At 39.8% G+C, this 14,247-nt stretch overlaps 1 protein-coding gene across 4 annotated transcripts in view; it reads left to right on the top strand.

The window, feature by feature from the left end:
* Positions 1 to 14,247, top strand: part of BMPR1B (bone morphogenetic protein receptor type 1B) — a 187,482-nt gene that overhangs the window by 142,499 nt on the left and 30,736 nt on the right. The window contains exon 1 of one of the 4 annotated variants that reach the window (XM_017745131.1): positions 4,161 to 4,218. The exons of the other annotated variants lie outside the window; for them this stretch is intronic. The gene's annotated coding sequence lies outside the window, so the exon portion shown is untranslated. Of the gene's footprint in view, positions 1 to 4,160; positions 4,219 to 14,247 lie in introns of those variants that run through there. 4 annotated transcript variants of the gene reach the window in all.

Raw genomic sequence — 14,247 nt, 5'->3', positions numbered from 1 at the left:
GGGGGGGGAATGAAAAATCCATCTTTTTTTTTAATGCTTAGAAGGCCTTGTATTTTATATCTTTTTAAAGGATGCTGGAAACTATTTTGTGGGTATGCTTTTTAGTGGTTTGAGGTTGGGTTTTTTCTTTTAGTTTTTTTAAGCTAGTATCTTAAAGATCTCATAGTGATATGTCCAAATAGATGAATAATATTCAGTTAAAAAAGCTGGTTAGTTGGCAAGACTCAAGAAATTAATTTCATTCTCTTTTGCTTATCTCAGGAAGAATGTTCTTAGCAAGTGCAGATTCGAACATGACAGCTTAGGCATTTATCTCATTTGGGGAGGTCTGGAATAGCATCTCATTTTCAAACTGTAGTGATGTGGAGATAAAATGTAAATACTGCTGTACGAAAATTGCCACTTCATAACCTTGTACTTCATCACTGGTGGCTGCGGTAGGAACTTGAAAATTGTAAGTGCATGTAATTTACATGGCTTGGATTTAACTGTTTTGTAATTACACTTTGATTTGTATTTTTTTATCAGACATGGTGGGGTGGTTAAGCTGTGCTGCTTATGAACTTCCCTGTGAGTAATTTCATGTTTTAATGTTGTGCTTATTAAATGCACAGATTTTCTCTTTTGGAGTTTAAAAGTTGTTCGATTTGGCATCTGTAGCTTATTTCTTGCAGTCTACTTAATTGAATAGCTTCTCTGTTTATCTTAAAATGCAGATAAATGGCTTTCAGCGCAGTGTTTATAGCTTAATAGTTCCTGAAATGAGAGTCAACATTATCTCCTAGACTCTACTAGTCATAACTAATGATCCCTCTGCTTACACTGTTGAGCAAGCCAGGAGACACTGAACTCTGCAGAGAGCAAGGGCCCTGTGCAGTGGGAGGATAGTTTGTATGTGATGGCGCCTGGTAGACAAGGCTTTCATGGCTCAGTAGTGTTAATTGGGAACCAAAATTTGTCCTTGGCCACCTCTAACCTCCAGCCTCCTATTACTGAACTGTTCTACGAGAATGGATACAAACCTGAGAGGGAGTTGACAGCGCACAGTGTTCTCGCTTCCCTCGTCATTTAAGGTAAATAATATCAGATTGCTCTTATATTTGCTTCAGTTTTGCCCATCAGAGCACATTGTGCAACACAAAGTCTTTGCAGAAATGGGCTATATTTTAATGTTCCAAACATCACTGGCAGGCAGCCTAAAAAAGGCATTGTGTTGAGGCCTGGAAGAGAATGAGAAAATAATTAGGCAGCTGGCAATTACTATATTTTGTTCTAGGCCTTTTTATATGACATTTGAATTTATTAATGAAAGAAAGATGATTTTTTGTATCTTCCTGACCTTTGGCTTAGTTGTGAATGGAGAGTGGTAGGCTTTCCTTTGTAATAGGGTTAAGTGCATGCTCTGGGAAGAGAGAAGGGAAAGAAAGAAAAGTGAAGTAGATTTACCACCCATCAGTAATGCTCTATTATTATTATTACCTTGGGAACAAAAGTTCCTTGTTTATCCATCAAATTTAAATAATATGGGGAGCAACAATGCCTCATGGTGTTAAGGGTTAATATTCTTCTATATTCTGTCAGCTTGTCAATATGACTTTTTCCTGAGTTTTTTTAACTTGCAGGAAGAGTATTTATTGGAAATTGCAGATGTAGGTCTTGTGAGGTAGATAGCACCCTTGAAGTATTTCAGCCAGCACAGTGTTCTGTTTTCAAACAGGCAATCTAGCAGGAAGCTATTGCTGGTTTTTGGTGAAGTTCAGCTAGTGATATACAAAACAGTCTGTGTCCCTAATTCCTATGTCTCCACAGCCATCTAGTCCACTGTTTTGAGAGCTAATTAAATGTAAACATTTAGGTGGGTGACTGGTTGTAAAAAGAATTCTATGTGAAAGTTGCTGCTACTTAAAGACACTTATATCAGTCTTGTTTATGCTCCAGCTTCCATGTTTTTCATTGTTTTTCTGAGTTTTCACGTTCTCTTAGAAGTAGGTTTTGAGCTTTGTGTTGGCAGGGGAACAGCAGACTGGTACAGAGCACAGTCTGGGTAGCACCGCATGTGGTGCAAAGGGCACAGTGTACAAAGAAAGCAAATTCAAAACACTACTTACAACTCTGGAGATGTTTTTGTTGGACATTGCCATGAATGAGCTCCAGGAGACACAAGGCAGAATGAGCAGGATGCCCTCAGTGGGTTGAAGAGGAGGAACGTGATTGCTGCCAGGAGCACTAAGCAGTTTCTAGCAGGACCATGGTTCAGCATTGTGTTGGCAGAAATTTAGACATCCTCTATCTTTTTCACGTGGTACATGTGGTCTTGATAGAGTTACAGGCAGTTCTGTAAAGTAGGGTGCATCAGGAACAGACCAAAGAGTATGGAGGAGGAAAAATTTAGCCTTTGCCTCTGCTAGTATCAAATAGCTTTAAAAATGTGTGTGTAAGGCTCAAAAAAAGGAGTTAAGTATTTGAAAAGAAAAGACATGCAAATTTTTTGAAAGAGGAAATTGAAGGCAGCTTTTTTACTTTGTTGTTATGTTGTATAAAGTCTTGTTTCCTGCTTTTTACTCTGTGATATAATCAAATATCTAGATATCCTTGTTTCACTCAGCATCCTGAAGAGTTAGCTCTTCTATAAGAAACCAGTTAAAAGTTCGTATAGTTCCAGATTCGTTATGAGCATTTTCTCATAGGAATAAAGCTCCTATTTCTTTGGAAATAATCCCATTGGTAAACAGCAGCTGCAATAAACCTTCCACCAAGAAATTCGATATGTAATTCTGAATGTGCAGATATCTCTTTTTTTCATTACCAGTTTCCAAATGTGGAATTAGATTAGGGAATGATGGAGCAGAAACTGAAGTATCATTTTGTAGAGAAGAGCATTTCAGTACAAATGCCATTGAGCATGTTGTGACTGCAGTATCTGATGTTTGCAGCTTAATATGAGAAAGAAACATTAGTAACAGCATCTATTGGTCGTCTCTGACAGTTCCATGCTACCATGGAAATGATAGATGTTATGGGAAGGAGGTGTGGTGTATTATGACAATGTTACCTGGAATAAATCCCAATTACTGGATTACTTTTCCTTGCATTAAAGTTAAAAATTAACTAAATTATTTCAAGTATCTGAAATAATAATCTGTGTGGTTTTGTTTTTAAATAATACTGGTTTGTTTTATTTAAATATATGCAGGTCATAATTACAGAGAATTTTTAACAGTGGTTAGTCAACTTGTACAGCAAATACCAGGATCATAAATTCCTCTCAGTGGTTACGTACTCTACCTTGGAATGAAATTCTTGCTATTCTTCCATGATGGGACCAAATTTTAATGCTGTTTGATGCTGTTTTATCAAGTTTCCTATCCTTTTTTTGCTTTGTTTGGGTTTGTTTTTTCCTGTTTGTTTATTTTTGTTTGTTTGTGTTTTGTTGGGTTTTTTGTTGTTGTTGTTTCTTGTTTTTGTTTTTTGTTTGTTTTAGTTTTGTGGGGGTGTTTTGTGTTTTTTTTGTGATGTGCTATGATAAAGCCAATGTATCCTGGTAGCAATGTCATGACCTCTTTGCTGTCTTTTTCTCTGAAAAAAAAAATCCCAAATTGCTGGTTTCATGCCATTTCTTTTCATAGTCTGTTCTCAATTGGCATTTTTTGTACCAGGGGAAGCCTAAAACCCATTGAAACCTCCTTGTGATTGCTCTTATTGGCAAATACCTATTGAATTGGGTAAATGAGGGCCAGGCCATTGTGGTTTATCCTGTATCACAAGTAGTCACACTTTAAAGGGAGGTGAGGAGCAGAAGGCTCCAACTTCAGCGTGCATTTTATATACTGACCTTGGAAGGCATTGCCAACCATCTGGAAAGAGTTAGAAATTCTGTTTTGCTCAGGATCTTTGTTTGATTTGCAATTCCAGGATTTTCTTTTTCTTTCACCTTTTTACTGTCACATCCTATGTAGCCTGAATACTCCTTTGCGCCTGGCTGAAATAATATTGTTTGCCAGCTTACAATCAAAGCAAGCACGGAGGAAAACAGCTGAGCCGTATTAAGCAGAGGCAGTCTGGACTACATTTCTTTACTGCTGAATAACACGCCACAGGTGCAGGATTAGCCCGGCCTACGGTGCTGTGTTTGCTTAGCAGAGCCACCCTCTGCCTCCTCACATGACTCTCATCCTCGGGGAATCTGGCAGCGATGTAGCGAGCGCGCGGAAACTCGGTGTAAGTAGAAGGCTTTAGCTTTTCAGCTCACAAAGCACTTGTGCTTTCCCCCCCTCATCCTTCCCTTTTTCTTCTTTTTACTTTCTTTTATTTTCTTTTTAATTTTTTTTTTTTTTTTTTAAAGCCTGGTTTGAGCAGAGCACTAAAGAGACTGGGAAAAAAAAGTAAAACAGTGAAGTTCAGTGGGTTCTTCAGAAAGGTCAGAGAGGGACTGAAGGAAAAGCAGTGTTACTGGTGTGCTGGCAAGATGTGGGGCAGCAGGGAGCCAGCTGCTCGTGATGCACAGGGTCTTGTGTTTGCAGCTTTGGTTCCTGCAGGGACACACACACACACACACACACACACTGGAGATTTCCTATTCATTTGCTCAGACTGGGGGTCAGAGTTTGTACGGTGTCAGGAGACTGATGCAAACCTTTAGGTGCACTTTGGTAGGTTTAGATTTAAGGAGAAGGGTGGTAGATTATCGAGAAAATACTGTAGATAAAAGATTTCCTGTTTTCCTTTTTGGTGAGAATTGAGGTAAAAAGAGATTTTTGGAAGAGCTAGTACCTGGAAATCAGCCTGATATTAAACTTAAGAAGATGTTTCACTTTTTCTCCTTTATATGAACCTTTGGATTTGAAGTTAATTTAAAAATAAATTTTTTGGCAGTACTAGGCTAATTTTGGTGCCAGGTTTACATTGTGGGCATAAATTTCAGAGGTGGGACTGGTTTTAGCCTTAGTGATAGTCACCATTTTGTCTAACTTTAGAGGTAGTTTGGTGACATATAGTGCATGTGTATGTCAGTAACGCTTATTAAAATGCTGCATCTGTTCTGTACCTTTCAAATACTAGTTAATTGGAAAAGTAGCCAAATAATAAAAAAAAAATGTACTTTTTCTCCTACTCATTGCTGTTCATATCTGGCTGGGCGCTGGAAAAAAAAAAACATTTTACATTTGACCAGAATTGTAGAGAAATCTGTAGAGAATGAAAGAAAGGTGGTCATGAATCTCTTGAAAACTTCTGGACAAGGAGAAAAGCACATGGGATACAAGTTTGCGAGGGTGTTTGCAGTTCACATTTCTTAGGCTTCGAGGTTGTGTATGAAGTGTAGTTGTGAGGATATATCTGTATGACGTTGGAAAAAAGCAAAGCAAGTAAAGCCAGTGGGGCTGAGGACTGGTTCCTCCTCTTCCAGAGGCCTGAGTGGGCAGGCAGGCATGGAAGCCTGTCAGTGGGCACTGGTTGATGGGCTGGGGGCAGTGGCAGTGGCATGGGCAGCATACAGCCCCTTCCTGCCCAGACAAACTCTGGAGCATTCAGACAGGGAAATGCTTTTAGGCTTCTGGAAAACCATAGCGCTTATGTCTGTGGTCAAAATTCATTGCTGTTGTTCCATGCATGCAATTAATTTTGGTTTGCAGTAGAGATGCTTTCCTCCCCCTCTAAATGGATTTGTTTGTTTTCTGTCAAAGTGAGTAAGTCAATGACACTTTCTGTTGCATTCGGCTGTGTTTGCAGAAGATAAGGTTTGTCCCTCAGCCCTCGTTTATGAACACAAAGATCTTCTTCATCGCTTATGGTTTCCACACATGCATTTCAAATCCCTGCACAGCGTGTGTGGTGAGGCCAACAGTAGCAGCGGTCAGTTCAATGCAGTCCCTGCCTTGGCAGCCTAACAGGGCAAGAATTTATACTGTCACTTGTTCAGTTTCATAAAACTCTGCCGGTGACCTGTCAGGGTGGCATTTGCCTCCAGGCAGAAAAAATTCTTGCAGATCCTTTGAGCACTTCTTTCAGCAACAGTTAGTTGCTGAGAGTGTCGTAAACACGTGGGATTTTGGGAAGCAGATGGCATTAATCCATGAACATTATCAAAATATACTAGTTATTTTTTCAGACACCAAATAATCTGTCCTCTTGGAAGATAGACAGGCACTTGAGGAAAAGTTGGAATGAGAACTGATAGGAAGCATCATCATCGCCATGATTTGGGAAGCAAGATAAGCTAATCAATAAACTGAGTTTAAAGGAAGTTATATATGTATGGGCACGGAATTTTGAAAAAAAACCATTAAAAATATAGCATGCTTATACCATAACAACTATATGACAGGTCTCTTTTTGTGCATATCTACACTATTTAATTTATTCTTACGAGAAGAAAAAAGGGAATAATACCAATGTAGCAGACATTAGAAAGGAGTTGGTAATTTATGAAGTAGGTTGCTCTTTAGGCTGAGCTGGGGTTATGTCACGTTTACTCCTGAACAGACAAACCCAGTCAGTCTGAAGGGCACTAGCACCTCTGAATAGCATTGGCATTGGTTTCTGCAAGCATGGCATGTGCACATGCTAATTATATTTTAAAATCCAGGTGCAGTCTTTGATCTTGGGGTGAGAATGGGTGGCTGATATTTTTATCTTCCAGGCACTATTTTTGTCTCAACTGCATGGTGCTCTTGTGTTTCGTCTCTTTTGGAAAGGGAGCAGGAGTGACAGTGATTTATTAAACATATCTAAGAGAGCCATGAGGTCAAAGCTGTCTCTTGCTCTTTCTTTTAAAGTCCATTTTCTGAATGCCTCAATCTCAATATCATCTGAAATGATAATAAGTAAAAATCTGCAGCTTGCCCAGTGCAATCTTTGCTGCCTTCCTAAAAATCAGATAGCAAAGCATGGATTAGTAGCAGTGGTATCACACTGCATTGCTTCCCATCTGTGTGTTCTTTCCCCTGTTTCTGCTGTTCAGGAGAGTTTTCAAGATCACTTGTAGTGACATTTGTATAATCTCCTGGTGGTCACATTCGGTGTTTGCTGCTTGGAACTGCAAATGTGTGTGGTGATTTGCAGCTTAGAAACAGAAATAACTACCTTAGGACCTTAACAGCAGTCTTCCTGTATTTTTTAAAAATAAATATTTTTTAAATGTAGAGTGTGGCACAGACTCTACTGTTTGTTAATATCCAAATTGCCTGTTTGACATCTTTGTACCTTAACTTTCATCCTCTGTTTTGAGCACAATTTAACTTTAGTGAGTCTATGTTGACTACTCCTGATGACTTTTTTGTCGTCCGTCCATGCTGACAGAGATGGCCTCCAGAATGAGGTGCTCCATCATTCTCCTTTCACAAAATATTCTGACTTGGAAGGGATCCTCAAGGATCACCAAGTCCAACTCCTGAATGAATGGCCCATATGGGGACCAAACCCACCACCTTGGTGTTATTACTGTACTCTAACCAAGTGAGCTGATCTCAGCGATTAAGGTCAGGCTGACTGGCCAGTAGGTCCCTGGGTCCTCCTTCCTGCCCTGTTTGAAAACTGGAGTGAGATTTGCTTTTTTCTGGTTCTCATGCACCTCTCTGGATTGCCACAACCTTTCAAAGATAGTAATGAGTAGACTCATTCTGGTGTGTGCCAGCTCTCTCAGCACTCATGGATGCATCCTATTAGGGCCCATGGACTTAGGGACGTCACATTTGCCTAGGTGTTTTCTAACCCAATTCCATTTAAGGAATATCTTCCTTAAAGCATTCCTTCTGGCTCAGAGATTCCTGAGGGATAGTCTTGACACTAAAGACAGGTGCGAAGAAGGCATTCAGTATCTCTGCCTTCTCTATGTCCAGAAGAATCAGTCATTCTCCCACTGGACTTTGGATCTTACCTTAGTATTTATGAAGTATTTGCATTTAATTGTTCAGTTTGATTACCTGCAATACTCATGCATGCACCAAGCAGTAGTGCTTTTACACAAATACTTGCAGAATGTTTGTTCCTTTTGAACTGTACAACAACACACTATTCGGAATAGTGGTAGCTCCAACACATTTACCTTTGCTGTGTAAAATATGGCTCTTGAAAAGGGATTAAAAATAAAGAAAGAAAGTTAATATCTTGATGAGAATTATGTGAACTACCTGCTCATTTATCTTTGTAAATACTAAAAGCTCACATTTTAAAAGCTTTTATTTTGTCATGGAACATTTACAGATTGAGCCAAAGGATTGTAGAAGGTAGAATTAAGCGAGGTATTTGACATAGCTGGGAAAACTGTTTATTAACAGGGAATTACAGTGGGTAGGGATAGACTTTACTGAGTCCAAACTGACGGGATAAAACACTTTGCATGCACTTTCCTTTGGAAATTTTAAAGTTGCCTTTCTTTTCTGCTTTTTTTACTTTGTGTTGGTATGTCGTCTCATGCTATGAAAAATGTGCCAACCAATTCCCATTTTCTTCCAAATGAAAAATATGTCAAAGATGAACTGTGGACATCAGAAATGAGAGGAAAATGGAGACAGCAAATTACATGTGCATTTTCCATGGGCTATGATGCCAAAGAAGCCTTTGTGATTTAAAGTTGTGAGTGGTATGGAATGGGTGTTAGTTTGGCGGGTCTTTTCTCAGTGGCTTTGTCACAGCTTTACATTACATGTTGAACTTTTTAGCTAATAATTCTGAAAAATAAAGACATAGTTTGAAGTGTTGCTGGGTGCATGTAGCTATGTTGGCACTCAGTGGCTATTCTGTGAATATGAACAGGAACAGTTTTTAAGAAAACTGCCTCAACGGGTTGTTTAAATGTACATTTTATTTTAAATCTTATTTTCATCATGAATAGAAGCAAAAGTGCCCCAAATTTTGAAATATACAGATGAGAAGGAGCAACTTGCAGATTCTCTGTATTTTGGTGTACAGAAAATCCAGGGCAGGTGGGAAATGGTGCAAATCATACATAGGCCCCACAATGTTACAGTTGTTTTGGTATTTCAGTTTATTACAGTGGATGTATATCAAGGTACAGCTATTTTCAAACACAGATTGATACCAGTCTCAGTTTGGGCTCACTAGTGCAATGTAGTCACACACTGAATAGCAAAGCATGTTGTTTTCATTTTTTCTGGTGTATTAATGCCAGATTTTGTTTACTGTGGTTTTGGATCAAAAATATGAAGGTCTCAGCATCTGATACTTCCTTGAGCTTTATGGTAGCCTTGAATATCCAGCAGAGGGAAACTGTCATGGTCCAGTTTTCCTTCTCTGTTACATAATTATCACCACTAAAGAAGTGTTTTACTGTTACCTCTTGACTATTTTACACAGTAGATCGGGCTGAGTTAAGAGGTGTAATTTATTTCAAGTCCTTTAACCGTGCTGTGTTTTCACTGCTGACTATTTGCCAAGAAATATCGCATGGAAATTCTTTTATCTGATGACTGTAAAGTACAGCGAGTTAGCAGTTTCTTACTTCCCCTTCTCCTAAAACAATCATGTCGATGGTATAACCCTGGCCTGGTGGGAAGTCATCAGGCTGTGGTTTATGATATGGCATAGGAAACTCCAGCAGGGTGTTGCAAGTTAGTTTTGTATTTTAATAGAAGTCTGTTTTGAGGAAAGGCACACTATGTAGATCAGTGCAGGGCATAGATGGAGTCACCTTGTGGTTTAAAATTTCCATCTAACTATTTTATCACGTTGACTGATTTTCTTCTCAGGCTTGCGTTGTTTTGGTTTGTTTTCAGTTACTGTTAAGACACTTTTGTATGAATATCCTTAATTTCCTGTCTAAAGGAGCATTGAAACAGCTATTCCATAATGTGTAAAGCTTCCCAGGTGTGTGCCTTCTGTGAAGCAGTAAGCCTTGCTCCCAGTCAGTGGCCAGATGTTGTTATTGGACTGGGAAAATGTGAATGGATTGCATTGGACCAATCTGAGGCTTCAAATACCCTGTGTAGAAAGAGGAGTAAGCACAAAACTCCAATACTTTTTTTTTTTTAATTGGTCCTTAGCATCTGTCTGGGGAAGGAGGAAATCTGACTTTTACTCCTGACAAACCCATGCAAGGTCATGAGAGATCTGCTTTTGTCACTGCATAGGCAGCACGTAAATCACACAGCTGTGGCACAGAAAGCAATCTGTTAAGATAACTATTGCTGATTCTCCATCCTCCAGGAACAGAACGGCTTAAAATTCAAACAACAGAATACAGAGAAACAGAATAAAGAGCTTTTCACCTTCTGCATTACCAGACTTGTTGAATCAGAGTGGTGCCCAAAAGTCATTACCATCCCATGGCTGTGGGCCAGTGTGAAATGAGTTACTGGGCTTTATCCAGATTCTAGTGGAGAGATTTCTGTCCAAATCACATAACTATGGCTGCAGTTGGCAGTGGCTGAAGTACTTATTGGCAGCTATGGCAGAGAGCTTGAGGACTGAGTGTACACTGAGAGACTGGCTCTCTAGATCAGATGTTTTTTCTGCACCTATGTGAGTAAATGTAAAGCTTAAATAGGTGATTTTCCCTTTGTGTGCGAGGTCCCACTGTCTGCAGACCTGTCAAACTGTCAAGCAGCAACATTGTTTGAAACCAAGTTAGAATTTATCCTCATAGTTACTTCTTTGTCATTGTGGAGTGGGGATCTGTGATCGCTTCTCACACATTTAAAAAAATGATAGCAGAACTAGCTGAAATACCATGAAAGGCTTTGCCACATGGCAAAGTATTTACTGCAAGTCTTAGTGCTCACAGATGGAAGAATATATCCAAGAAGGATTATTTGTTGACAATGGAGGTTAGTAGGGGTTTAAGCTAGACATTAACATTACCCTGGATGACCATGAGAATGACTTTCATTTTACAGCACTTCATTTTCCTTGTTTTCCTTCTCCTGGATTCAGGATCTTTGTAGATTTACCTTTCCATAAAGGAGCTCAAAGCATGGAGGGAGAGACACACTAACACATACGGAAAATACAAAGCAGTAACATGCTCCACACAGTCCCCATTCTCAGGCAGAGATTCATACAGAGACCATCACATCACAGTTTTCAGTGGTCCCAGTCCTAGAGAGGAAAATATTTCCCAAGAGCAGCACTCCAAAGAGACATCAAAGCCCTGGCAGCTGACTGCCAATCCTTGTACATGCTGGTGAATTTTAGTGGAAAAAGAGAGTTAAGCTGAGAAAATCAACTAAACTTGATGAAGGTGTACCAGTCTGATGGTGAACTTCAGGCTCTCAACTGCTTTGGTGAATTCCCTGATGCAGTCAGTAAGTTTCTCAGCAGACTAAAATAACCTCATTTTTGATACCTGTGGTTTTCTGCAGTTCTCCCAAGCTGTACTCAGTGCATCAGGGATGGGAAGCTGACCATAAGCAGACTGCAACAGAACAGGCTACAGCAAAAAAGCATCCAAAGAAGCAGCCAAACTTAAATAGCCTGCCAACTTAAATCCCTTGCTTTCAAGGCTCTAGGAGAGCTTTCAAAACCCAAAGGGCTTCTAAACCCTAGACAGAGTCAGGGCTGCATGACCAACATGTGCTTGTTACAGAACAGCAGCAAATGCAAGATGAACAAGCTGTTCACCATCCCAAACTGTGCTTTTCACACCTGAAATCAGGAGGAACTTGTTGCCAAGCTGGAAAGCTCTTGTGAGTTCCTTCCTACACGTTTCATTTTGGGGAAGGGACTGCTGGAAAATCTTTGTGAGCTGAAGTCAAGCAGACACAGAAGTCAAGAGACCTTGTTGAAACTCAGCTCAGAGTAGAAGAGTTCTTACATGCTCCATGGTTATCTGTTAGGTGAGACACCTGAATTTCAGAGGCAAAAGTTCTGCCCATCAATTTAGCTAGCAGCCAGGAAATGAAGGCATGAAAGGAGCAAGAGAATAGAGTGAGGAGAGTTTTACATTTTAGAAGACAGAAAAGAGCTTGATTTAAAATATCTTATTCCTGCATCTTAGTTTTATCTGATTTAAATTTGACGCTGAACTGCAATGATTTTGCACTAATTTTAACCCTGGGCATTAGATGAAAGCACAATCCTAGGCTACATTCCTAATTACAGCTCTTGGAGAGTGTAAATTTGAATGAGAGCCTATCTGTACTGTATTTTCTAAAAAAGTAAGCTACATCTCTAAATAGCCACCTGTGGTGCTTTGATGGTACTTCAGAGTTTTGATTCTAATTCAGCAACTTCCACCTGTCTTACTCTATCTGGGAGTACAGCCGGGTCTCTGGGTGTAAGCTGTTGTTGTTTAGGGCAGGTTTTGCAGAAGCTGTTCATGATCACATCCCTGAGTGATGTGGCACAGTCTGAATTGGGATATGACTGACTTATATGCTTGTTGGAAAAAGGAATGATCTATGATTGTATATACTACTAGGATGGTATTTAGCTGTCTAAATTTAGCATATTCAGGCACCATCAAATGTGTAATTAAACCTTTCCCCTTTTTTTGTGCTAGGTGCAAGATGCTGTTGTCTTTACACTCCTTGTTGGGGAAAGATCGCTGCTGAAACTGCAAATAGCTTGTAAAAAGAGCCATGGACATGATGTACAGAGCAAATTATTACTCTCATGAGTTAGAAGTTCACTTGGTTGCCTCATGAGCTTGAAGTCTGAAAATTCTAGACAGGAACATTAATAGCTGAACATTCCCCATTCAATGGTAACAAAGTAATACAGACAAGAATTGCAAAAATTGCTGATTGAAAGAGAATTTACGTAATCCCTAATCCTGTGACCCAGGGAGCAAATGTCTGTTGATACTACTTTGTTATACACAGGCTGTGTAATCATATTAGGAGAAATAAACAAAATTCCATTTTTTTCCCCTTAATTTAAGCATCTACTGTACTAAGGTACAGCTGCAAGTACACAGCCACACATACACACAATGCATCTTGAATGAACTCATGCATTTAGTTCTAATTTTGCCAAATGTTAGTAGAAACAGTATGGGACTGACAGCCAGTTGTGTCATGAATCCAGTTTATATCTTAATGCTGGGCACAAGGGTTACAAGCCCATAGTTTGTATATGTTTTGTAACTGGTGTTCTGGTTTGACTTTGGAAAGAGGTGAGCTAATCAAAAAGCCAGTCAGTTTCAGTGGGATACAGAGGTACTGAGCAAAGGTCAAGCTGTATGAGTTTTGTGTTTGATAGGAGTATTAGTCTGGCATGGTGAATGATTCTCTTTCATGTGTGTCACCTTAATATTATTAATACACCTCTTGTGCAAGGAATGTGCAAGGAGTGGAAGGGCTATGATGCTAAAAAAGCTAGCACTTCTCTAAATGCAGTGTTCTTATGCGTAAAGCCCCACTTCTCCCAGAGCTAACAAGTTACGCCTTTTTCCTGCCTTTGCTGGGGGTAAGCTTGCATACCCTCATGTTACACGGAAGAAAACTAAAGCCTGTCTGCGAGTTGTTCTCAGTGCCTGTCCGTGCCTATCCTGTGCTACCAGAGCTCGCACAGGCCAGGAGGGGTATGCAGCTGGAGGCATGATGTGCCCTGGTGGGTCCCATGAACCCAGGAGCCCAGACTGGGCTTTTTCAGTCCTCTTAAAGGCAAGGACTGGTAGAACAGCCCAGTGCTTCCTCCAGCCTTACTGCTTCAGAGTCGTTCAGCCTCACTCTCACCTCAGTTGTTGATTGCCATCCAAGCCCTGAAGTGTAGCTACTTGTCCCCATCCCCTCTGCCTGTTGGCCCACCTTATCTCTTTGTAGGGAGCTAAAAAGGATAATTTTTTTTTGTCAGCTCCACAATATATGAGTCCTAATGATGGAGATTTGGGGAAATTTTAGAGTAAAGGGCAATCAAAATAATTATAATACCAATTGTTTCTAAAGACTTACCAGTAAATCAAGAACTTCAAGCCTGCTCTTCAACTACTCTGTTGGAGAAAGCTGCTTGTAAATGACTCTTTGGTAAGATTTCTTACAGGGAACCAAAAGGGAAATGGGGAACTGCCAGTTGAAGCTTTTCATGCTAATCTCATTTTTGTCTTTGAGGCTTAAAACATTCACAAGGACTGAAAGCTGGTATTTATGAGTAGAGCTGGGGGGAGGAGGTTGCTTAAACAACTCCTAGCCTATCACCAGCATGTCCAGCTGTACTCCACCAGCTCCATGGAGATTCAGTACTCTGATATTTTTAGAAATAGTCATCTCTATATATTTCAGCATTGTTCATTCTAAACCACATTCTTGTCCTTTACTTTGTTTATAGACTTTTCTTTTACAGAAATTAGCTCTT

Source organism: Corvus brachyrhynchos, unplaced genomic scaffold (assembly GCF_000691975.1).
Source record: "Corvus brachyrhynchos isolate BGI_N302 unplaced genomic scaffold, ASM69197v1 scaffold249, whole genome shotgun sequence".
In the NCBI taxonomy this organism is placed as follows: Eukaryota; Metazoa; Chordata; class Aves; order Passeriformes; family Corvidae; genus Corvus; species Corvus brachyrhynchos.
This window is presented reverse-complemented; position numbering and strand designations above follow the sequence as displayed.